Source organism: Harpegnathos saltator, unplaced genomic scaffold (assembly GCF_003227715.2).
Source record: "Harpegnathos saltator strain DR-91 unplaced genomic scaffold, Hsal_v8.6 scaffold115, whole genome shotgun sequence".
Lineage (NCBI taxonomy): Eukaryota > Metazoa > Arthropoda > Insecta > Hymenoptera > Formicidae > Harpegnathos > Harpegnathos saltator.
Genome location: NW_020229890.1, coordinates 1,726,977 through 1,752,700, shown reverse-complemented (window position 1 = coordinate 1,752,700; position 25,724 = coordinate 1,726,977). Strand labels below are relative to the sequence as shown.

Below are 25,724 nucleotides of genomic sequence, written 5' to 3'. Positions count from 1 at the left end.
TCCCGCTGCTAACGCTCCCTTCGTCGTGTTTCTCCGTCTCCTCCTCGCCCCGGTGGTATCTCCGCCTCCTTCTCCGTCGGCGGATAAAAGTCGTGCTTAGCGGTAGCGCTGCTGCTGTAGACTGCCATTGTTTAGCGAATATCGAAATCGCATCGGACGCCGCGGAACGGCTGAAGATCAAGCGGCGCATCCGGCTGCCGTCCGCCGTACATCCGCCGCGGGCCGAAGTGAAAGAAGTGGGATCTGGCCGGACGCCGCGCCGGCCAGCGGTGGAATTTACGGTCGGCCGGCTGGCTGCACAGCTAGCGGAGATCGGTCGAGAAACCCAGCCGTGAAGGAGCAGCGAGAGAGAGAGAGAGAGAGAGAGAGAGAGAGAGAGAGAGAGGCGATGCTGCATTTTGAGAGAGCCCGATGTTGAATATTTCCGGGTGTTTGAAAAAATATCGTAAATGCGCGCGTGAGAGCAACAAGGGCGCGCATGACGACGAAGCGAGAGAGAGAAACGTGTAAAATCACCCGCGGCGAAGCTGCTCGCGCGCTGTGTTTTAGTGATTTTTAGCCGGGGAAGAAAATATTTCTTAACGAGAGTGCAACGTTCGAAACGTAAAATACCGCCGCACCGAAGGAACAACATCGATAATGTCAGATGTACCAATATTGGAGCTATGTAACCAACGGATGCGCGTACGTAGCTTCCGTGTTATATTAAAAAAAAAAAAAAAAGGGAGAGAGTGGGAGAGACGAGAAGAAAAAAGAGGAGCGTATGCAGGGGCGAGCTCCCCTCGCTCGCGCTGGAATCGCGCGGATCGATGCGCCGCTGTAATCTCGCGTAGGCCAGATTTCGCGAAAAGAATCATAGAGCCGAAGGAAAAGGAGAAAAACGCGTCGGACACGCGGGGGGTTACGGGAGCGCTCGAGGAGGAGCGCGTCGCGAGAGGCAAGCGACGAGCGCGAAATAACTAATAACGCAGCGGTACGTCTGAGGAATACCTGAAACACCTGTCGAGCGGAATTAGCATTTCGCTATCGATTATCCCATCGCGCGCTCGTCTGGCTCGGCCGGAGGAATAAAAACGTGACTCGGCGAAGAAGCGCTCACTCGGCTCGCGATCGCGATCGCGGGGTAGAAAAAGGCGCCGGAGGAAAATGCGACCCCGATCGGACGCCGATACGGTTACGCTATTAAAATGCGTCCGGCCGTATCGCGTTGCACGGTTCGGCATTCCCGAACGAACGAACGAACGAACGAACGAACGAACGAACGAACGAACGAACGAGCGCCTCTCCCGCACCGACTTCCGTAACCGGACTCATGGGCGAGGATGATCGATGGGATCACGCAGGTGAAAGGTCGCCGCGGTTCTTGGAACACGAGAGATCTGCGCGAGTCTACTCGGCAGTCGTGATCTCATTAATTCCGTCGGATCGGCTCGCCGCCGCCGCCGCCATCGATCGATCGCTCGCTCGCTCGCTCGTTCGCGGAGTGTCTCTCGTGTCCGCGCTGCGCTGCCGGTGACGACGTATTTGCGCGTTCACTCGATAGTCAGACGCAAATCGCGCCCGTGTTTCGACTCGTTATCGCGGCATCTTCGGGATACAAACGACCGTTCGAGGAATTGCCCGTCGTAGTTTGATTTCTCTAAGAGCACCTTGGAAACGGCTCTCTCTCTCTCTCTCTCTCTCTCTCTCTCTCTCTCTCTCTCTCTCTCTCTCTCTCTCTCTGACACATACATACATACGCATACACGCGAATTTAATCCAACTCGACTCGCTGTCCCGTTCAATTATGCACGAGGGCGTAACAAAATTCGTCACGCAGACAAGGTATATCCGTATCTCTCGCATTTCTCGCGAGGGAGAAAGAGGACAAAGACGCGGACGAGGACGCCACGGGATCGGCGAGGGCTACGACAAAAAGAATATTCGGGCATTTGTTACATTCGTAAGAAGAAAAAAAAAAAAAAAAAAAAAAATAGGCGAAAAGATGAGAGAAGAAAGAGATAAAGCGGCGCGCGACGTATACCGACGTCTCATTTCGCTCGAGCATTAAGTATTCGGAAGAAACGGTAGAAAAGCGACGGGAACTTTAATATTTATAAGTTGACTTTATTACTTTTCCGCTTTTAACGTGTACCACAGTAGGCGCGCGCACGGCCGCGCGGACGAGCTAGCTGTAAGTAATACGAGTTAAAAAAACATTTAACGTCGAAACTTCCGCTCCGCTTCGGAACTCTTGCGCGCGTCCCCTGCCTGTGATCCATAGCGATTCTCGTAAAGTTAGCCCGGGACGCCTGCATACGCTTAATCTCGCGATACCGAGCGCGGCGAAATGAAGATCCTGCGTTCGCTGATCCCGTCCGACCGATATCGTCTGTCCCCGCTTTTTTCCTACTTGCACGCGCGATGCGTAGCCGAGTCGAGGGCAACTGTTTCGAGAGGAGCGATCAGTAAAATTTCAGAGGGTGCTGGCAGTAGCAGAAAATTTCGCGCTGCGCACAGCTACGTCCACGCTGCGATCCGACTGTAGAATTTGCACGGGAGAGCCGTCGGCGTCGTTTCGTTAAAACCCGCAGGACAACTCGCGCCTTCGCGCTCGAAGTGTGTATACATAACACTCTTTCCCACAGGTATTTTATATACTTCACGCAAAACCTCCGACAAGATTCCCCGGGCGGTGGTAACTGAAGCAAGAAGACGGTGGCGTTCCGTTGAATGCTCTCTAACTTCTCAATTAGAAGTCAAAAATATCGAGCCCCGTTTAAATGAGAGCCCGTGTTTCCGGCGGGCTTCGCAGGCAACTCGCGAATTTTCTCACGCTTATAGATAGACCGCGGGAGAGACGAGAATAACGGAGGGTGGATTTGCATGAAGTTGCCTCGAGCCAGTTCCCGTTGATAATTTTTTGTCCTTCAACCGTTGTGGCGCGTTAACAGTCTCTCTCTCTCTCTCTCTCTCTCTCGCATTACGCCTGGCGATAATATCGTGACCGCGTCCATCGTCGGAACGTAATAATAATGCAAATGTGTAAATATATGTATATTCGTGACGCTGCCACGCGCACGGCAGCGGCAAATTTGCTCTACACGCCTGTCGTTTGCGCGCGCGTGCGCTCGCGCGGTTGGGGGCTCGTGGAACACAAGGACGACCCGCAAATCGGCCGTAAGACATGCAAATGAGAGAAAGAGGAAAGCAGAAATAGACGAGGGACTCGGAGCGTCCGTCGCGTGCGCGCTTCAATCGGCCACTCCTTTCCCCGAGAACGCGCACCCCCTTCGGCTGAGATCCGATTCCACCCTGTCGAACGACGCGTCGCGAGGCTCGGTGTTGCGCGCCTTACGGCGCGCCGTCGCTCGCGCGTTTTCAGCTCGGAAACGCGCGAGTTCCGAAAGAGACGTTGTCACGGTGTGCCGAGTGCGCGGAGTGTTTCGATTGGACGCGTGTCGCATTAATTACAGCCATTACGCGCGCGTCCGCCGACACGGCCCGCACAAAGGGTGTGCGGCGTGGGTTTGCGGCCATAAACGTGTTCGCCTTATGTAGCAGAGCCGAGGAGCCTCGGCTGCACACTCTCCCTCTCTCTCCCTCTCTCCCTCTCTCTCTCTCTCTCTCTCTCTCTCGCCCCATAGTCATGCTAAACAACGCGCCGGATTCGCAGACCGCCGCGCGCTGCGAAATGATGACGGCGCGGCACTGCGCGCCGCGCCGCGCCGTTCGGACGTCGGACGTGCATGAATAATTAATTCGTTCGTTTCGTACGGGCCGTCGTGTAACTTAACTGGCCGCCTGCACATCCTGGAATTTTACAAGGGAACGTGGCTACGGCCCGTCGGATACTTCATTTCCAACGTATCGGGCCGAGTGACCGGCGCGGAATCATCGCTCGTGCGTGCTCGAGAGGAATGAGCGGATCCGAGCGAAAATCGCGTTTCATTCGAAGCTCAATGCGAGGCAGTTTCTTGTGAAGCGCCGGAGGCGGACGTCGGCGGGTGATTGACAAAGTTAATTTTGCCGACGCACACTTCGGATCTTGTTGATTTATTCTCGCGCGCGAGTTCGCTCTTTTTTCGCGGGGCATGCAGGGAGAGTCACGACGCGACGCTCCGCGTTGAAGAGACGCGTGTTTCTTGATTTCTCGTTTCTCTCCTTTCTTTCGTCGGAGACGGTGCAACATTTTGCGCGGAATAAATGATTTGCTGCGCGACGGTCGAGAGAATGACAGGGATTCTAAATTGCGATTTAGGCGACGATGGCTCATTCTACTTTTCGTCGGAGTCGTTGACGTGCGTTGATATCGATATTCAGGCCGCAGTAGATTTCCATGACAACCGGCGATTTGCGTCCAAGATAAAAATATATGGTACCGGCATGGATCGCAGCGGCGATATTCCACGAGGCGTATAGGAAACTGCCGCCGTTCTGTATGTTTTGTACTGACAGCTTTGCGTGACGATTTCACGCAAATAGCGAGCGTCTGTTCCTCTTCTGAAATAATTTTTTTTTTTTCGCGATACGAGGAGCGATGGCGCATTCGTAACAACCGCGATTGTAATGTACAGCTCGAATGCAGCTTTTCGCATGATCTTTAATACGCCATTCGCGGCGCGTGTTCGTTAGAGCGTCAGTCGCGGCGAAAATTATCGTTATTGTCGAAGCTTTCCGCTAATTCTCGCGCAAATTATCACCGCCGTCACAGCGCTCCGGGGCGGATTTTCTCGTGCTCACACCGCGTAGAGGTATAGAAAAATATTATTATTATTAAAATTAAGGAAGGAATCTTATTAAAAATAAGTAAGATGAAAAAGAAAGAGATACTTTAGTTCAACGGAACAACATTCTCCTGAAACCAAATGCTTTATTTTCTATTCGGGAAGGGGAAGAAATTCGCTCCCTCCCCCTGTCGGTCGGTACCACAATCAACGAGTAAGATACATCCGTCGTGTAGATCGCCGCCGAGCGAGGGAGCATTTTTCGGCAGTCACACGCAGCCGGAAGCAGGGAGGCGCTATCGACAAAACCGATTTCGTCCATCGCGAGTTCGCGATTAAAATCCCGTAGGCGCAAATCCAGCCGGCAGCTGGCAAACTTTTCCTCGGTCGGCGGAGAGAGAGAGAGAGAGCAGGCGGTGGAGGCAGGGCGAGGAGCTAAGTTAATAACAGATCTTCAAGAGGTTCTCCGGAGTAATTGCGGTAACGCTTCAATTAGCATTTTCGTGGTCGCGGCGAGAGAGAGAGAGAGAGAGAGAGAGAGAGTGAGTGCGGCCCGACAAAATTCAGGATCGCTAGATCCGGAGAGAAGTGCGGTAGCGAAGGGGTGGATCGCCGCGCCAGCGGGGTTGGGAAGTGGGAGATGATTCGGACGAACATTAAGCACCGTCGTATCATGCATAATGCACGGGACACCGCGCGCCGGCTGCTCTTCCGAATATAAGTGCCTCTTGTTGGAGAAACGCGAGCTCTTTCCGCTTCTCTGCCGTCGCGCGGCCGTCTGCCGGCATCTCGCTCCTCTTCGGAGTCTCAGCGCTTTCCTTGGACCTATCTCTCTCGCTTCGCCTCGCCTCTCTCGTCGCGTCTTCCTCTCCGCGCCCTCGCGATCCTTCCTCCTGGCGCTAAGTAGCTTGGGAGAGCCGGCAGACGGAAGTGAGACTGAACGGGCCGGATTACGGATTAGGATCAATTTCAAGCGCGGCGCCGGGAATATGCAACGTCTTACTCTCGCGGTTCTCGCAATTGTCTCTGCGCTGCGTGTATGTATAGTAAACTCATTTGGAGCGATGTGCACGCGGCCGCCCCCTCCTCCCCCGCCCGCCCGTTGCTCCTCTCGCCGGCGTGTCAGCTGTCGCGGATGAATCTCGGAGTGACTGTGTGTGTGTGTGTCGGCCGTGGTCTGGGAAAAGTCAGGGAAATTGAAACCAGTCCGCTGTCGGTGGCCGGAAAAAAGGACGCGGCAGGGTTGGGCGAGAGGAGAAGGAGGAGGAGGAGGAGGAGGAGGAGGAGGAACTGCGCGAAGCTGCGCGGAATTCTTTTCTGCGGACAGCACCGAGGTGAGGAATTGTTTAATTAGCGATCTTCTCGCCGATCTTTCTTTTAACAACACGCGAGCCATCGCCGACTCGGTGAGGCAGGAGGGAAGGGCAGGGGAGTGGGGAGGGGATAAAAGAGGCCGGGAAGAATACGATAATAATCGCTGGCGTCGCGGAACAGCGTATCGCGCTTCTTTTAATGCATTTCCTTAGAAGCGCGAGGACTCCACGGCTACAAATTTGCACAGGAGAATTAAATACGACGACAGCGCGACGATGGCGCGGGGAACTCTGCCCCTTCATCCCCGCGTGAAAAATCCCGCCGCCCGCGCCGGTGCCCCGGAGGGAAACTCGGCAACGAGACACGAAGCGCCGATTATCTCGCGTGCGCGCGCGCGCGCGCGCGCGCACGATCGTTCGTTATTTCGCGCGTGTAACGGCGGTGTGTTAACTAAAATCGAAGTGATTTTCCGCCGGTAGCCGGTGTCCAGCGATCCAGACGAATAAACTATCGGAATATTGAAACGTTCCCTCGCGCTATATATAGCTCGTACGGGGTAATCGGTCGCGAATACACGCGTACGAATCCCCGTGCGTGTGAATACGCGCGCGTGTTTACGTACGTCGATGTTTGCGCTCGCGCTCGCGTCTGTATGCCTCGGCATAGCCACGCGAAAAGCAATCATCTCGGCCGGACGCAATCAGCTGCCAGCCCTGCCCCTCCTCCCACGCCTACATCCCTCCGCGCGCGACACATAGGTAGCCGCGGCGGTCCCTGCGGGAGCATACGTAAGTCGTTACCCGCGAGACACCCGTTGCACAGCCGACGTAACGTCGATGTCAAACTGTGACGAGCGGCCGCCCGGAGACGCGCAAAATTTCACGCCGTTCTTTGCCGCGTCGCGCTTTCGCGCCGCGAATTCGCACCGAGCGTAGCTACGACTATTCGATTTCGGAGCTGTCTCGCCCCGTCAAGTTGGATCTTGACGGGGCGCAATTAAATCTACGGTGGCTGGATTTAATTGCAGCCCGTTGGGTAGTTAAGGCTCCCTCTAAAAGTAGCTGCTTCGCTCCGGGATGTTATTCAATGCGATCAGGAGGTCCCGATAATTTTAGCTTCGACGCAGGAGGCCTCTCTCTCTCTCTCTCTCTCTCTCTCTCTCTCTCGGGGGCGTCCCAGACGAGGCTGAAAAACGCCGCTGAGAACCGAACTTTCGCCTTTCACTCGGGCGTGTACAGATCGCGAGCCGTGTACATTATTTACATGCAGCGCGACGTCCGAATCTGCCGATAATCGGTCGCTGCACGTCGGCGAGTTGGCGAGTTGGCCGAGCTCGCCCTCGCCGCGTCGCGTCGGAGGCTACCCGAGGAAATGTTCACACTGCTCAACGGAGGATACTCCGTACACTCGCGTAAGAACAATACTCGGTGGTGCTTTTGAATTCCAGAATACCAGATTCAATTTCATCGATGCCGTGCGCATCACTATATACATCGTCTTACGATAACGCGTTTAAGTGTTTACAGAATATTCCGCTTCGACGCGTTTCGATCAAGCGATGTCGCCGCCAGCTCTTTTCAAAACGTTCACTTGTATTTTTACTCTCTTGTTTAGTTTCAGCTCGCTTTCTCTCTCTCTCTCTCTCTCTCTCTCTCTCTCTCTCTCTCCCAGTCTCTTTTATTTGATTCGAATGCAGTTTACAGTTGTTTAGCGCAGATAGCTGTTTACTCCGTCGAGTTTCGCGGGGTTCTCTGTAACGCAACAACTGTGAGATTACAAGGAAGATCACTGGGAAAACAGCAATCGCGTTAACTCGAGAGTTAATTAATCCGCAGCGTCGACGTATTCTATCGGACAATTGTCGTGTTATTTAGGGACGAGGAAAATTCGGGATAATATCGTCGCGGCAACGGAATACTACAGCGGCTTCGTCCCTCATCTAGCGGCGGCCTCGGCAACGCGACGGTGGGTGGGGGTGGGGAGTGGGTGAGGGAGGGTGGTTTGATGGCTGACACAACTACGAGGTGGCTTGCTCGCGCGGTTCGAACGCGCCGCCAAACTCTGGATGACGGCAGTTAACCGAAATCAGGCCGAATCGATTATATAACGGACGGATCGTTGCCGCGAGATAGCACGAATCGACAAGGGGGGCGCGGGGGGGGGGCAGCGAGAGAGGACAGGGGAAATTTAATGGGAAACTCGACGTTGGACTCGACTCGGAGAGGATGGCTCGCCGATCGTGGCGTCGCGAAATGCGTGGTGGCAAGAGAAAAAAGGTGACGGGAAAAAGAGGGAAGAATGATGGAGAAGGAGAAGGAGAGGGCGAGAGAACCGTGGGATGAGAAGGTGTGTCCGTAAGGTCGCGGTTCTTCCTCTCGCCCCGATTCGTTAATATGAAGTTTCTGTGGAGGTCGCGGAAGACCTACCGCCCGGATGTCACGTCGCGGACTTTCAATTTCCGGCACGCAAGAGCCCCGCCGTGCCTTCAAAGAGCAGGAGAGAGAGAGAGAGAGAGGGGGAGAGAGAGAGAGAGAGAGAGAGAGAGAGAGAAAGAGGGGAAGAGACTGCGCAGAGTCGCCGGGCGTTATGGAGATCGGTGTTGCACCAAGTGATTGTAGGGATGGGGGGAGGGGGGGCGGGGGTGCGAAGGTGCGAGATGCATGCTGACAGTATCGTTTGCAGATAGATAGGGAGGACTTTGCGCAGGGAGAGTGCGAAATGGAAAGGAATAAATAAATAAATACAACTCGGGCGTCGTTGGTTGAAATTTGCGGCGCTCGTGCGGTCGCGAGACTCGCCTCTCGTTCAGCGCGCGCTCTCGTTTTGTCTCGCGAATTCTCGCGCGCTAATTTCACCCGACGACAGATCGCTCGCGAGAAAGTTTGCCGCAGACCCCTCGAGCGAGAACAATGTCCGTCGCAGAAGCGTCGTTTTTGTCTTCTCCCGATCGTCATCGGAATCGGAAACTGTGCGCTCAGCACGGAATGGTCCCATTCCTCCGGTTGGATCGACGAGCAGCTCGCGCTGCGCCGCGACTCGCCAGCCGGAAATTTGAAGCCCGTTGTCCGTTAGGTCCGGCGTCCACGACAAGCGAACGACAGGCGATGTTGAAGAAGCACGCGATGATATGCGCTCCTCCCCGACTAGAAATTTGGAAATTTTAGATCCCATGGTCCTGATCAGGTTAACCTCATTTGAACGAATCAGGTTCCAATAAGATAATACTATCGGGTCCTAGTAAGTCATGTAACGCAACGTGGATATATCAGGACCCTAGTAAGGATTCATAGTCAGGCCCTTATTGAGTTACTTTGTGGAATCCTTATTACGTTTTTTTTTTTTTTCAAATTATGGCTCCTGATTACTCGCCACGGCTATACCGGATGATGACATTAGAAATAAGAAATGACACGCTGAAAATTCTTTCATGTCACTTCCAAATAAAACGATATTTGCACGAAATCATATTTTAGATCGCTTGAGCATACCTGTAAAATGTTTCGAAAAAGAAACATAAAATGTATATCATAAGATCATAAAGTATCACAAGGTGACAAGATACAAAGTAGTGTTAAAGAGAAAAGTTGCGTGTCACGTTAACTTTACAACTATTTATTGACTGCTAAAAAAAGGATAGTTTCTACAGCATTTTACAAATATATTCAAGTGATCTGAAGTGTTTTTTCGATGCAAACATCTTTACATCTGGAAATGACACCGAAAAATTGTTTTGTTAAAACTTGATAATGCAAATCATATTAGGTACAATGAATAAGAACCCGACAAGGACCTGATTAACTGAATCATATTGTATCATACACTAGGTTGGTACATTAAGGTCCTAATGTGAACCTAATCATTATAACCTTAATTATAAAGGCCTTATCCTCATTTGTCATTAGGACATTATAAGGACTGACTTACTTAGGGTTACCTTTCATTCACTCTATCAGGTCTTTATCAATGTTACAGGTGAACCTGATCAAAATTTCTAGTCGGATCATCTGCTCTCCGTCTCGCTGCAACTCATCGATGTAATTCATACCTGGTCACGAGAATTATCGCCGCTCCCATCCGCGATAATAATGTGATTCGCATTGTCGAGGGAGAAACATAAAAGAAAGCAAGAAATTAGGGCCAAACGCAAAAATGTCCGCGCGCCGAAATCCTACACGAACGTTATCGAACCTGCCGTGAAATCTATCGATCGCCCCGTCGTCGAAATTTACGTTCGGGACATCTCTCAATCTCCCTCAATCGCGGCTCCCCCTCCCCCCTCTCGTCTCGTCGAGGCTGTCGACAAACGCGATCGGCAGTTTCCGTGGATCATATCGCGCTCGTATCTCGCCAAGCTTCTTACGTGGATCCATACAACGCGCAATGGGAGCACATAATCGCGTCCATTCACCGGAGCGGGCGGGGAGGGGGAGGAGAAGCGAGAGGACGGGAATCTCCGCGTTCCTTTTCGCCGGAAATTCCGCGAGATGCAGTCGGCCGCCATTGTAACGATTTTAATACACACTCCGAGCCGCGGGGACAGTATCGCGGGATAAAATGGAGTGGCGCGCGTGCACACACACACACACACACACACGAACGGCGAGTGTACGGGGAAGATATCGTGTAAGTCGGACTTAAAACCCCCGACCAGTGCTTTCGCGGAGCGACCCGCGTCGCTCGCGGAAACGGAGAGGAGAGCGCCTCGGCCGCGAATCGCCATCGTTCCGCGCTCCTCCGAAGAGAACGTCGTTTCGCCGCTCGTTCTCGCTTAGCCAGCCTAATTGAGAAACTGGCTACGACGCTCGCACGCGCACGTGAAAAATAGATAAGGGAATTATCCCGTGTCCCCTCGCTCGTTTGCTCGTGCGCGCGCGCGCGCGCGCCGTGGATAGTTATCTCTTCTTCTTCTCCTTCTTCTTCTTCTTCTCCTTCTTCTTCTTCTTCTTCTTCTTCTCCCCGGCCCCGCGGCTCCCCGAGCGAGAGTCGAGCTAATTTCGGGCCGAATTTGAACGTCAAACGCGGCCATCCTGATTTTCTTGGTCGGAAACGATAAATCCATTTTGTCACGCAGCGGCGAGGCATCAAGAAAGTGAATTAAAGAGCGCCGGGCGGGTTAAATAAAAAGAGGAGAAAAAGCGAAAGCACGAGTGCGCCGGTGATATGCGCCTCTGCCGTTCTCTTTGTGTGTGCCGCGCGCGCAGCGAAAGATGTGGAGTCGCGCAGGATTAAAGAGGCAAATTGGATTTCTCATCGTAATCCCACCACGTGTGGGGCTCGTTAAGGGCGAATGTTGCACGCGTTGCTCGTCATCGCGTCGTCCTTCCTTTCGGTCAGGGTAGGTCCGGGGCGGGGGGGGGGGGCGGGACGCAGGGTGCAGGGTGCAGGGCAGGACGAATCAATTTAATAGACAGCGCATAATCGTCGCCTGATCATTATTCAGTCCGTTCATTAGGTTATCGTGTCCGAACTGGTTCGTGATTCGATCATGCGGTATCTCGTACACCATCTACACACATAACGGAATAATAAAGGGGTGAGTGGCGGCTGTGTTAGGCAGGGTGGACGCACAGGTTAGCTGGTCAATGTTGCACCGTCGGTGTATCCGGCTGTGTTCAGCGGCTGATTATTACGCTTGATTGGGAGCAGCCAGCGCTGAAAAACGCGTCGGGAATCATTCGCGCAAGTATCGGTCCTTGATTCGCGTCCTTCGGCTGTGCAAAAATGGAGGCGGAGAAGAATTTAGCGAAGGCATCAATCGCGTTTCAACGTTCAAACGTACAAGTTCGCGGAGTTCGCGATCGATCCGATTGCGCGCGGGACTAACTCATCGCGTTTTACAAGTGTGACAGAAATGATTCGTAAGAATCGGTCCTTTATTCACTGTTTCCGAGAGAAAGAATCGAGAGCGGACAGAGAGGAAAAGCGAAGAGGCGAATAATGGAGCGGGACTAATTGAATAGTTGGAAATTGAGCACTGATGTGTAATATCGCACAGAATTAATTCATTTTATTGTATCAATTGACAAGCACAAGCCGCAAGAATCAATTCTCTATTTAACACCCCCGAGCGTGTAATAGCGATCGTGGAAATCGGGCGAAGAAGTCGGGCTGAGAGGAAAAACAAAGGGTGCAAAGAGGCGGGCTAATGTGCGGACTAATTTAACATTCAGGCGAACAAGAGTTCAAAGCGACCGATCTAATTTCGTGACAGGCGACTGACTAGTCGCGCGTCGCGCGCAAATCGCAAACGGCGATTCGCAATAACTGATCGTCGGCACGGGCGAAACTTATTTACGAGTAATCGGCCGATGTCCAATCGGTTGTCTCGGGTATTCAAAGGACGGCTCCATGAGCCATCGCGAAACTTTTAACGAGTCTCTCTGTCGCGCGTCAAGGCAGCGCCAGCCGAAATATCGCGCTGGATAAGCGCGGCTCTCTCACGAACACACGCTCCTCCCACGCCATTAACACAAAGAACGCGAGAGCGAGAGAACGTACGAACGTGCAAAGCGAGCGCGCGGCGCGTCATTGTTGAGGTGGGCCGCTAATGAAAAGAACTCTAAACTCTCCGTCTCTGCGCCGCGACTACGAATCTCCGATCCTCTGAATCCTCACTAGCTCGCCGAGAAAACGGAGCAGCGGCCCTCCATACCGCGCCTTCTTCTCCGCGTACCTCCCTGCCGCTCCCCCCCCTCTCTCGTCTCGTTCGACTCGCCCTCTTGTTTTAATCACGGCGCCACAAAGTACGCCATTGTCTTCACAGTATCGGTCTGAGAAAGTATCTCGAGAGAGAGAGAGAGAGAGAGAGAGAGAGAAAGAGAAGGCATGGCCATCGCCGTGGCTGCGCGTCCGGCGGAAGCAGATTGCGGAAAAATCCGGCTGGGAAAGCGGCTCGCTCATCGCCGTCTCGGCCGCACCTGTTTCTGCCTCGAGAGCGGCCGCGGGTAGCGGTAATGCCGCTCGGCGGATCGGGGGATTAAATTACGGCATCTTTTTCGGCGTGATTGTTATGAATACCGTTGTAACCGTACGCGAGTGCGAACGACTGAGACGCGCGCGCGCGCGGTCCTGTCGTCTTTGTTCCGCCTCGCACGGAAGACGGAAGATCCTCTCCGTGCGCGCGGAGATCACGGGGCGAGTGCCAACGTTGTTTAGCGAGAGAGGATCTTGCTAAAGCCGCGAGCGGAGGATGAAAAATGGGGACAAAGTCGGAGAATGCATTTTTATGAGAGACTGTTGTATCAAGTGCGCGGTCTCTGTACTTTAAACTGAAACGAAATCTCGGGTGTTATTACGCAAACGCACGGAGGATTTAGAAGTGGATTTTCCAACTTGTCATCTACGCCTAGGACGAAGGTCCGGCGGGGGGAAATGTGGACTCTCCTTTTCCCGAGTTTAAGGGATTTTCGAAGCTGCGCTAACACCCTCGCGTGCGAGTCCTTCGTCGAGGAGACGGCACGTCGCACAAAAATGCGTGGGCCCCTCATCGAACGGGGATTTTTCAGACGCTTATCTCTCCGCGTCTCGCTCCGACGTTTCTTCTGATCCGCGCAGTTTAGTTGTGTAACGTCCGATGTTTGTACGCGCTATCGGTCGACGTTGGTCCCGTTGCAGCGTCGAGATTTTCACGAGGAGCCCTTTCGTCTCTCATCAGTAATTTAACCTTCTCATAGCCGAGTCTCGTGTGGGTTAGGGGAGCCTTTGTAAGATTATACGCCTAAGTTTTGGGGTGCCTTGCATGTCGGTATTCTCTGGCCTTCTTCTCCATCTGGATACAATCGCTTCGTAAACCACGAAAGACCGATTTGGAAATCGAGGGAAAGAGAAAAGGAGAGAGGGACGTCAAACCGAGGAAGTCCGGAATTTTTGTCCCGTTCCAGGAGAGCCGACGCACTCTGCTCCCCCGGGAGATACGTTGTTTCGAAAGTTTCTACAAATCTCAAATCTCAATGAATCTCCAACTATTTTTTATTTTAAACGTTCATCAGTGAGTCTGTAACAAATTACACGAGCTCGATTTTCGATCAGACATTCGAGAAATTGTTTGTCTAATCAAAAGTAAAAATTTTAACCGAATGATGAAGAACCTTCCATGATACTGACCATTTCCGGAGATTTTCCATGGTTGAACAGATTGTCGCAGAAAAATGCTTTTCCAAATGAAAAATCAAAATGGCGGACACAAAATATCAAAATTAGATAAATTTGCAAAAAAATACGTATACGTGGGTTTTTGGGATCGATGAGAACGAATATGCACTTAGGAGAAAAAATTATACTCTACAATTATATTTTCCAATAAATTGTCGAAATTGTACAGTTTTGTTATTTGACGACATATCTGTTTAAATTATAAGCTGATTGAAGATAAAATAGTACACTGCAGAAAACTGTAAAAAGAGAACGATTTATCAATACGGTAAGTGAGATTGATGGATCGATGAAACATTAATGCTCATGCTTAAATGAATGCTACGAGTGCTATGAATCTCGTAAGTGTGCAAAAGAGAATATGGGTTAAAACACGAAAAAAAGCTGGTTATACAAATATTATTTTTCAAATTTTTTTAAACAATGATTGCTTAGACAAATTATTTGAAAAAGTTTGTTCTCAAATCTTGCTCCGCCATTTTGATTTTTCACGTTGGAAAAGCATTTTCCTGCGACAGTCTGTTCAACTATGGAGAATCTCTCGAAATAGTCAGTGATCATGGAAGGTTGTTCATCATTTGGTTGATATTTTGATGTTTGATTAGACAAACAATTTCACGAATGTCTAATCGAAAATCGAGCTCGTGTAATTTGTTACAAATTCACTGATGAACGTTTAAAAAAAAAAAATAGTTGGAGACTCATGGAGATTTGAGATTTGTAGAGACTTTTGAAACAACGTATCTCCCGAGGGACCAGTGTGCGACGGTCGTATTAAGACCCGTCGCAGGGTTGTGTCGCATACCGACTGCACGCATCGTCGCGTCGGCTAGAAACGCCCGAGGAAAAGAGGCAGACTCGTAATTTTCCAATACGTTTACACGACTTTTAAAATATCCCGCTTGTTGGCTCGAGCGCGAACGAGTATCGCGCGCCACCTACTTTACCTCCGCGAGTCGCATCGAAACGACTTTCGACGAAACTTTCATTCAGACTGTATACAAATGGACGGAGCCGACGTTCGGGCAGAAAATGTTTTAGTTCTGCTGATCGTACCGCAAACAGCATACGCACTCGTAGCACGCTACAGACAGAGAGAGAGAGAGAGAGAGAGAGAGAGAGAGAGAGAGGGGGGGGAGGGGAGAGGAAGAAGAGGAGGAAGAGTAGAACACGAGAGAAACATCAGGAGTGGCGGGCGACCGAAGCGATCGTGTTTCGTGGGAACTTGCAAAACGTTCGTTCCACCGCGGATCGTACCAACCGAATTGGTTTGTAATTCCATTTCATCGGCGACCAACGCGGGTGGGTGCAAAGCGCGGACGATACTGCGGAGTATTGCGTACAGTCGCGAGAAAGTGCATCTGCCCTGTGTTCCAGACGGGACGGAACTATCGGATTTGAGTTTTCGACCTAATGGAATACGCTGAAGAACACCCCGTCTACCGCGCGGCTACTCATAATATGCGTATAATCCCGATAATGCGCCGTCGAAGGGGGTTAGTTTGCGCCGTTGGAGGTGACTCGGCCGGCTGGAGATCATGATCACTATTTAACGCCTACGAAAAAATAAAGGGAAGGAGAGTAAGAGAGAGAGAAACAGAGAGAGAGAGAGAGAGAGAGAGAGGGGGGGAGGGGAGCATCCAGTCAGCTCCAGCATTCGCGGATCCTCCTTGGCGATTAAATTCCTGGCGACTCCGCGCTCTTATTAAATTTTCGGAAACACTGCTCCTCCGGCCGATCGCGAGCAACGTATGGCAGACCTCGAACCGCGAGAGGTATAAATAATATCGCGGCTCTGACGCGGGTCACCCCCCTCCCGGGCGGCCTCGTCTTAACCTCTCAGGACTTTGTCAGGAGTGATTGATGCGAGGATCGTCTGACGTAGCCGAGACTCAACATAAGGACAGGAAGATTCATCGTTTTTAAAGTCGAATTGGGCAAGTAAACCGACTTGCTGCTGTGTATAATCTGCAAGACAAATCCGCGTTCGTTCCGCGGAACTTCCAGGGGTGTGCGGGGATGGGGATTTCTTTTACGAACGTTAACCAGGTTAATGCGAGGGATATTGGGTCCTCGCAAGGAGGTTCAGAGACAAACGTCCTTAAGGGCAGCGTAGGACTCGGCGCGATCCTCAGAGGAGATTGGACGCGCAGGAGCAGGCGCCGGGGGAGGGGAAGAGGGGTGGTTGGCGCAAAGGGGTGAAGCGGCGCGAAAGGAGCAGGCGGAACCGGCGCGAGGGAAGGAGAGGACAAGTAATTTCCTTGGCGGAGGCGTGAGGAGCATGCCGAAGGGGCGCGGGGTAGCCCGTGAGCGTGAGAGAAGGTGGTCCAAACTAAACTAAATAATATTGATGGCCAACGGAAATTGAAAGCCGTTAAGGTCTTCAGCGTTGCGGTGCGAAACGGCGCTGCTGCATAAATAAGACGACGTGCATTAGGATTAGACACCAGTGTCTCTCAACTGCCCCCCCCCCCCCCACGCCGGGGCGGCTGGACTCGCTTGGCCGCGGAATCGCGTTACCGTAATGTCACGTCCGCGATTCAGCAGAATTTATCGCTTCCCCGTTTTCGCGCGAGCGTGTACCGCGCGCCCGCGGACAGCACGTCGCCGAGGAGTCTGGCCGCCATAAACAGCGTCTGCCGATAATATCGAGACGTTTGTCTCGCGCGCGCGCGCGCGCGCGCGATTTTCCCCGAGCGGTATTACCTCGACTTCCTACGTTTCATTTAAACAACCCTGCAGAAATTCGACCGTGAGCCCCCGAACGTGTCCCCGATATCCGAGATACGCTTCCGCGCGCGATCCGAGAGGCCGGGGGAGGGAGGGAGGGGGGGGGTTGGGGGGTTGGGAATGATTTTGCAGTCTCTTTGCCGATTCTCCGGCGAGAGGTAATTACGCGGCTAATACGCGATATATCTCGTAACGTGGCATACGCGCGCACGGCGACTGGATACCGTGATTCCGCTCCGAATCTCGCATGCGGACGTTCGATCGCCGAAGGACGGAGGAAGGGTGGCCGCGGAGGACTTTCCGAGCGGTGGTTGCAGCGGCGGCGGCGACGGCGCGTAGAGACACCGAAAGTTGGCCGGAACAAGTCCCGAATCGTTGGTTCATGCAAATTCGACGTAGACGTATAGCGCAAATGCTGAAAAATGGCCGGCTTAAAATATGCGAGAGTGTACCGTCGGCGATAGGTGGAAACTCGACCGCGCAACACGCGTAATAAGCCCGCCGATGTTTCAACGGTTTGCCCGCTCCACGCAAACCGCCTCTTCTTCCCTCATCCTTCTTGCCTCGAGTGAGACTTTTCCCCTCGCACACGTCGTTCTCCTACCTCGTACGGGCCTCCGAGCCCGTAATATATTTTTCCTTCACTTACGTATATTTTTAATACTGTCCCCCGGCGTGATTTACGCGAGTCGCGGAAACTGATGGCGACGCGTTTAACCTTGGCTTACCGCTCGGCGGAACGGTATATTTCGCTGGGAAATTTTCTAACGTGTAAAGAAAATGACCCCTCCACCCGTTGACTTGCCGCGGTCGCATCCCCCCCGCACGTGCTTTTTCGCAACGTCAGAAGAATGTGTCAGGGTCTGGAGAATGCGGCGAGGAATTGATTTCTCCTGAATGAGGAAGAGAGAGAGAGAGAGAGAGAGAGAGAGAGAGAGAGAGAGAGAGAGAGAAGCAACGCGTTGTTGGCAATATTGTTTGAGCGAGACGGATCAATTCTCTTTGAGCCGGCGGCGGCTAATGAGCAAAGGGGAGCTAGACGGAAGAGAGACTAAACGTTATACCGGTCTATAATTTAGAACTTCAATATGTGATCGCTCGTTTGCTATCTACGAATCAACTCGCATGGTACTCGTTATCCTAATAATTCCATACCGCAGTTACTTTGCAACATACACACACACACACGCTCGTGGTAATCACTTTACTAATTAACTTGCCCCCCAAAGAGGAGTTCCTACGCGATACTGATCACCGTCGTCGACATCTCGTTCGGCCCTTCCGTAGTCTCTCGTAACAACGTGACCTTGCGACGATGCGCTACGTGCGATTCCGGCAGCCAAAGGAATCGCACAATCAGTCACTCGAGATATCGTTTCGCCGCGCCGCTGAAAAGGGAGAAATCTCGCCTTGGCTTCATTATCCCGACAATAGCCGGGTCCGCGGTCCAAAGCACAGTACTGTCTCTCTCTCTCTCTCTCTCTCTCTCTCTCTCTCTCTCTCTCTCTCTCTCTCTCTCTCTCTCTCTCTTTCTCTCTTTCTCCTCTTCTTCCCCGCGCTAGTCTTCTTCTTCGGAGGTTCCCTTTTGCCTCTCGTATCACAGCTTCTTCCTTTTCAACCACCTACCTCGCTAAACACGCCCGTTTCTAGAACCCGAAAACCATATACGTCTCGGCGCTGCTTGCATCTTACCCCTTTCTCCTCCGCTCTCTCTCTCTCTCTCTCTCTCTCTCTCTCTCTCTCTCTCTCTCTCTCTCTCTCTCTCTCTCTCTCTCTCTCTCTCTCTCTCTCTCTCTCTCTCACTCTTCCCTCGCGGCTCCTCCGCGACGCCGGCGAACGGCCGATGCACGTATAATAGCAGCGAAGCCGTACCATAAAGCGGTACCCCATCATAAAGGCCTCTTCAATCCGTGAACGAGGAGGAAAAGGAGAATCGGAATGAGAATGCCGCCCGTCCTACCTAACTTTCTCCCCCGTTTTCACCTTCCACCCCCGCGGCGCACCCTCGTTCCGGCTTCGTGGACTCTCTTTTCAGACCCGGGTTCCTTCGGCATTGGCGGCATAGGCAGGGGTAGTGGAGGAGGCAGAGAGGGGAGGGGGTTGTGGGGGGGGGAGGAGAGCGAGGGCGACGGAGGTGTGGTGGTGTTCGCTCGAAGGAGGCCGCGAAGGTTGAGCGCGTGAGATGGGTCGGCGGGGCTGGCGGGCCGGGAGGGGAACAAGGGCAGGCGGGTCGCGCGGATAAAAAAGGAAGTCGGCGGGAAACACAAGGGAATTCTTGATCTTTTAGCGGGCTGACGCTTTTAATTCACGAGGCGGGCGTCTCTCTTAATTGTGCCCCGCTATTTGGCGACTTCTCGCCGGCTCTGCGAGCAACGTCGTTTGTACGTGCCGGAGCGCGCGCACTTCTTCCTCCTCCTCCTCCTCCTCCTCCTCCTCCTCCTCCTCCTCTCCTTCTTTTGCTCCGTCTCTCGCGCCAACGACTTCCGTCGTTGTCGTCGGTCATCATCGATTCTCCACGTATAATCGCGTATACTCCCCCTTATCGCGCGCATGCGCGAATTTATATTTTGCGCTTGGACGATACGCGCGGCTGCGAGGATTTCGATCGAGCGGAGGAGTGCCATTCGAGGAACATGCATGTGCGTGTGTGTTATCGGTGCTGCTCGCTCACGTCGAAATATGTACAAGCGAGTGTGAGGAAGGCGCGAGGGTGAAGAGATTAGATTTTGGCGCGCATGGATTTTGGAATCGGAGAAATATCATGTTACCTCTCGTTACCACCTCGTTACGCCGTTTCAGAATTAATTGCTGTGTAATTTATGGATGTCGTGAAAGTTTCATATCTCACTCGCTTTCTATAGTCGGGAATATCATGTAGCGAATAAAAAAGTGATAAAGAGCAAAGCTTTAATATGGATCGTTATCAATAATGCGAGGTATTCGGATGAGAATGGAGTCGAGGGTCATACATGCCTAATAGAAGGGAAAAAATAAATTTTTACGATGGGACGAGGAGCGTGAATAGGGGGAAGGGGCGAGGGACCTCACAAGAGATAAATTCACATCGATGACATCGGCATCTCGCGAAATGGCGTCGGCACGGGCAACCCGTGTGTGCGTGGGCCTTGTTCTTGTCGTCCTCAGTCGCCGCTGTAAAATATCCGAGAGGAACACATGTAAGGGAAAACGAATGGGCAGCGTGGTGGCGAGGAGGAGGAGGAGGAGGAGGAGAAGGAGAAGAGGGACGAGGAGCGCGTCGTAGACAGGGATCTTCTTACGAGCGGCTTATGTTTCAATTTGTTCGGTCGCAAATAAAATCGCATTTTACGACGCGTCAAAATGCCACGATCCATCCTCGCATCCCTTCGCCGCGAGGACACCGTCCCTTCGCTAATCGACTTGTCCTCGACATATCCGTGGATTGCGCCGCTTGTCTCCGTTTTCACGGTTTCGTAAATTTACTATTTAGCATTTGCTTTCTACAAAATTTCTTCCCCCCCCTCTCCTTTCTCCCCCTTCCTTCTTCTCCTCCTCCTCTTTCACTCTCTCTCTTTCGTTCTTTTTCTCCTCTTCTCTTGCTGTCGTAACGTATTTTCAATCCGATGTTAAGCATCTTGACGTACGAATACGCTTCGGAATAAATTTCTAACGGAGTAAGACTCGGAACGAACTGAACTCGAGGCGAAACAAAGTTGGCACGGTGTCATGATAATTGTATCGTTGGCAGAAATTTGCCAACGATATCGTAATGCCTCCATCTGCAAAGTGAAAACACTTGTAGACTGAGAAAATGCGATTAACTTTGCACGTGGTACACGCGGCAGGACGTAGCTTCGAGCGGGAAACTTTCCTCGTATCGGCAATCGGAAGCGAGAATTTCTTCGTGCGCGACGCTTCTACGCGCGTAGACGCGAAATCGTCGAAGTCGTCCTGAAACGTCCGACGGAGACATCCGGCGATCGACACAAAACACTTCCGTTCTCCGGTGTGTTACATCTGTCTTCTCGAATCTACCCCTCCTCATATCCTGCCATTTCTTCCACCCTCTTTCTCGGGCAGATGCAGACACCACAAATCCTGGGAAAAGAAACAGTCAGACAGTACGGCCGAGGAATCGTCGCGCTCTACCCATTTCTGCTCTTTCTCCACTTTTCCCTTTCTTTACGAGAGATAAAGAACCGATATAGAAGTACGGGTTCAATGAGAGGGTTGGTGGCGGAGGGAAGAGAGCGGAGGGCGGAAGAGGAAAGAGGAGGAGGAATACAGAAGTGCCGAGGTGCAACGCAGGCGGGAAGACGAGCCTGTGAGCCGAGTTGACAAAGAAGGGCGAAGGAAAGGATGCGCGCGGGGGGGGGGGAGAGAGAGAAGAAGAGTATATAGCTCGGTCGATCCTGCATTTTGCAATTCCAATTCCCGCGCTGCAAAGTTGCATTGTCTCGATTGCGGCGAACGGTAGAAGTGATTCGTCGCGATCTAGTCGTTTCATCGCTTTGACGTTGCCATCGGATCGCGATTAATCGCGCGCCGTTTGCGTTTTGCAGTTAATCGGTTGGCGGTGCATGCGCGCGCGCGTGTGTGTGTGTGTGTGTGGTGTGTGTGAGTGCGTGCATGCGTACGCGCTCGCGTGTGTCGGTGTGCGCGTCGACGAGCGATCGTGTAACTCATCGGTAACTCGCGAACTCGTAATTGACGGACTGTAATTGAAAAGCTGAGAGTGTAAAAAGGCAGCAGCACAGCAAGGCCGCTACCGTGAAATCGAGAGAGAATCAAGATGGAAAGTCACCCGGCAAGAGCGCGATAACGTAAGCATATAATATCGATGAAAGCGCGAAACTTTATTAGCACGCTATTAAATGGCCCCGCGAGACCCCAGCGGGGGGGACTTAATTATTATTTCGTTCGTTTATCTCGAACACTCTCGGCTCGATTTTGCAATTCGACGAAACGGCCAGCCGTCTCTTTATCATTTATTTGATCAAGCCCGAGGGACGGTGGAAGTCACTTTCATGGGAAATATAAAATCCATGCATATTTCGATCGTCATCATCATCCTTTTCCATGCATACTGATACAGTTCTCGAGAGTTACACCGCGGAAAGCGCAATTAATCTTGCTGATGCCTGCCGGGATGCGATCCTGCGTGCAAGACAGTCATGTGCCGGCAATTAGGGCCGTTCGTTTTTGACAAAGCAGCGGACCGGACCGTTTTCGATTTAACTCTCCGCTCGCGCTTTCGCCCAGCAGCGAGAACATTATTTTCGTCCGCGGCGATATTTTTCGGGGAGCGATCGTCAGCGCGTTGCGCCACTTTGATCGAAATTGCTGTGAACATTTCCGCGATCGGAAATATTACGGAGCTTTAGATTCTGATTAATTTGGAGACCGAAGCGCCGACGCGCGCTGAGCAGTCGTAATAAAATGCTATACGCGACTTCAACGGTATCGAGAGAAAGAGAGAGAGAGAGAGAGAGAGAGAGAGAGAGGGATATCGTGACGAAAACATGACAATGTGTAAGCACGTACAATCGCGCGGACATATTCGCGACGGAAGAACGTGATCCTTTGAATTTTCCGTGGGTTACGATTTATAGAATCTGCTGTGCGAGCGAGCAGCGACGGAGCTTATGCGAACTGCATCGGCGTGCGTGCATAATTTAGCGCGATTTGATCGCGTATGAATTTCAGCGAGCTCGCGAGCTCGCGAGTGCGCGCGCGTGATTTCAAGTCGCGTTAAAATAACTGTTAACTGGGTCGGAAATACAATACTCGTCAGTTACATTCACGGAATTTCACGACGGGTTACGCGGACGACCTCACGTCAAACGTTTTTTTTTTAAAACCGCTTTTTCTTATCCGACCGCCTTAAGTCCGATCGTCGACGATCCGAGTTAATTCCTCTCTCTCTCTCTCTCTCTCTCTCTCTCTCTCTCTCTCTCTCTCTCTCTCTCTCTGTCTCTCTGCGAGACAGAAGCACGCGGGAGGAGTAAGAATAAGTGCAATGAAATTTATTCGCGTGTTGCAGAGCAAATGTGAGAAGTATGAGGAGTATGAAAGAGTATGAGGGAAATGTCTCTGGCACTTATATATCGTTTTACATTTCTCGTCTGCATTTTACATAAGCAGAGACGCGGCCGCATCGCTCTTTTGGTTCGCGAAAAATTTCCGCGTAAAATGAGGAACTGGGTGAGCGCGAGGCGAGGCGCGCTCTATTATGCCGGCATAATTCCGGGTTTCAGGCATGATTAACGCGCGTTCAGCGACGCGATTAAAGGCAACGAATCAACTTTCCGACGGAGGAGAGGAACGTTATTTTTTCTGACCCAGGTTACCGCCACGACATCGATCGGCCGCCGCGCTGCTCGAGGAGGGACCAATTAAGGATACTACCCGTTTCCGCAGCTGTGAGCCGAGATACTCTCGTGCTTACTTCATGAAATACTTCTTTAACTCCCGCACGAGCGCGGCCCCGGCGTCAAACACTTGTCGCTTCATGATTCAGGAGCTATCCGGAAGAAGGGAAAGAAGCGGAGGTAGAAGAAGCGACGCGAGACGCGGCCAGGACGACGACTGAAGACGAAGAGGGAAAGGCGACAGTTGGAACGGCGTTAGAAACGCGACGAGGGGCGAAAGGACGAGGGACGAAAGTTGAACGAGGGGAACGAACGAGCGAGCGAGCGAGACAGAGAGAGAGAGAGAGAGAGGGGGGAGGGAGGGACAGCCAGAAGGGGCAGGGGAGAGGCGGCACGGAGAGCCAGAGAGGACACGGCGAAGGGGATCTCCGTGGGGTAGAGCGAGACGCAGCGAAACACCATCGGGGGCGAGGCGAAGAGGGATGGGGAGGGACGGAAGGCGTCGGTGCATGCGCAAGAATTTCACACGTGAGCCCGCGAATCCGCGAGAGAGGTTCGCCTCGAGCGCGAGACTTCCTGCCGCTTCAGTGTCGTGCGCGATTCCGTACGCGGCGCTTGGCGGGGTGACGACTGTGCCGGAGCTCGCGCGGCGGCCACGCTCGTACCTGCCGCGCAGATCGTTCCGAGCCGCTGAATCGGGACGATCGCTCGCGCGCGCGCGCGTGAGCGAGAGAGAGCCCATGACCGAGAGCGGTCCGGCTGGTGTCGCGACGCGAGAGGAACCGCGAGGATCATCAGCCAAGCTGATGATGGAAAGTTGTAGTAGCGGCGCCGGCGGCGGCGGGCATCTCGGTGTGATCGGCTCGACGACATTAAAAGCGGCGTGGGTGTGATTGAAAGCGCGTTCTCGCGCTCTCTCGGCGGGAGAGGATCGGTCTTCCGACAGGGCGAGCAGAAACAGCAGCCGGTAGTAGGCGCACGGCCGCGGGTTTGTCAGTCATTCCGCCGCGAAATTGGAGCTCGTGCTTGCCGCGCGCGCGGGGCGATCGAACCCCCTCCCCCCCACGCGATAGTAAATCACAAAGTGGCGGGATTTCACGCGGCTGTCAGGCGCGAGAAGGCCGTTCCGCTCGTCCCGATCAACGCGCGCGCTCTCTCTCTCTCTCTCTGCGCCGCGTCACGCTAGCGGACAGCTTTTAACGGGCGGAGTTTAACGAATCGTCGCGCCGCCGATCGACGACGGATCTCTCCTCGAGCGAGGCTCCACAGTCATCCCTGCCCCTCGTCGTCGTCATCCTGAAGGGCCAGAGAGAGAGAGAGAGGGAGAGAGAGAGAGAGAGAGAGAGAGAGAGAGAGAGAGAGAGAGAGAGAGGAGAGTCTCGACCACCTTCCCGCCGCTCCCTCTCGATCGGCCGTAAATAACGCCACGCACTTTGGCGTGTAGCACCTGGCGTGTAGCCGCGGTGTGTACGAGCCGGCGCGGCGGCGCGCGAGTGTGTTCGCCGCACGGTGGAATCCCGCTCGTAATGACTCGTAATTGCGCGGAGGAGGAGCCGACGTCGTGCTGGAACGATTTAAGGGACACCTAGCGCCACCCGCACCCGCCGCTATAATGATTAGGTGCACGCGACTACGGGGATTACCTGGTTGAGGAGGTTGGCGGAGGAGCCCGCGTGCGAGACGAGGGTGGACGACCACCGGCTGAAATCTGAATAGGAGAGTGGTCGATCGCGACGCGAACAACTCGTCCCTCGTCCCTTTCGGCGATCTAACGGCCGGCCGTTAGCACGTCCCGGCGTTAGCAGATCGCCGACGTTCACGGCGTACTCGAGCGTGGGAAGATTCAATTGCAAGGTAAGGCTCGATTTCATGATTATTGGCCCGCCCCTTCGCTTCGTCCCGCTCCGTTTGCCCGTTCTCGAGATTATCGCTTTTGTTCCACTTGTTCCTCTTTCTCCGCCGCGCCGCATTATCGCCTTTACGGCTACGGCCGCTTTCGAAACGGTCAGCTAGCTCAGACGACGAGAGAGAGAGAGAGAGAGAGAGAGAGAGAGAGAGAGAGCGCGCGCGCGGTCGTACTAAACTCGACACGCTGCAACGGAGACAAAGTGTCTCTCCAATATTTACCTTTTATCAATCGTATAACCATCAAGCGGCATCCATTTATCCGCTCGAATCCCGCGGATATCATATAATTGCAAAGAAATTATGGCCATTATTAATATCGTCCGAGTCGGCGAGTGTATCGAGTTTGCAGCGATATTGCAATTATCCGCCCGTCCGGGAGCGTAATTCCGCGCAGAGTTTAAATTTCGATGGCGCCCAGACGAGAAACGATTCTCCTCCGTTCAATCGCGACGATGAAAGGCCCGGGTGTCGGTCGGTCGATGTAAGGTATATTCATCCATATTTCCGGTATCGAGAATTCAACTCACCGAAATTATGCCGCTTTCGATCGCCGGCCCGCCCGCTC

The 25,724-nt window shown here is 52.8% G+C and overlaps 1 protein-coding gene across 1 annotated transcript in view; it reads left to right on the top strand.

Moving 5' to 3' along the window:
• Positions 1–23,812: 23,812 nt before the first annotated feature.
• Positions 23,813–25,724, top strand: part of Scgdelta (sarcoglycan delta) — a 230,783-nt gene continuing 228,871 nt past the window's right edge. The window contains exon 1 of the mRNA XM_025303374.1: positions 23,813–25,105. The gene's annotated coding sequence lies outside the window, so the exon portion shown is untranslated. The remainder of the gene's footprint in view (positions 25,106–25,724) is intronic.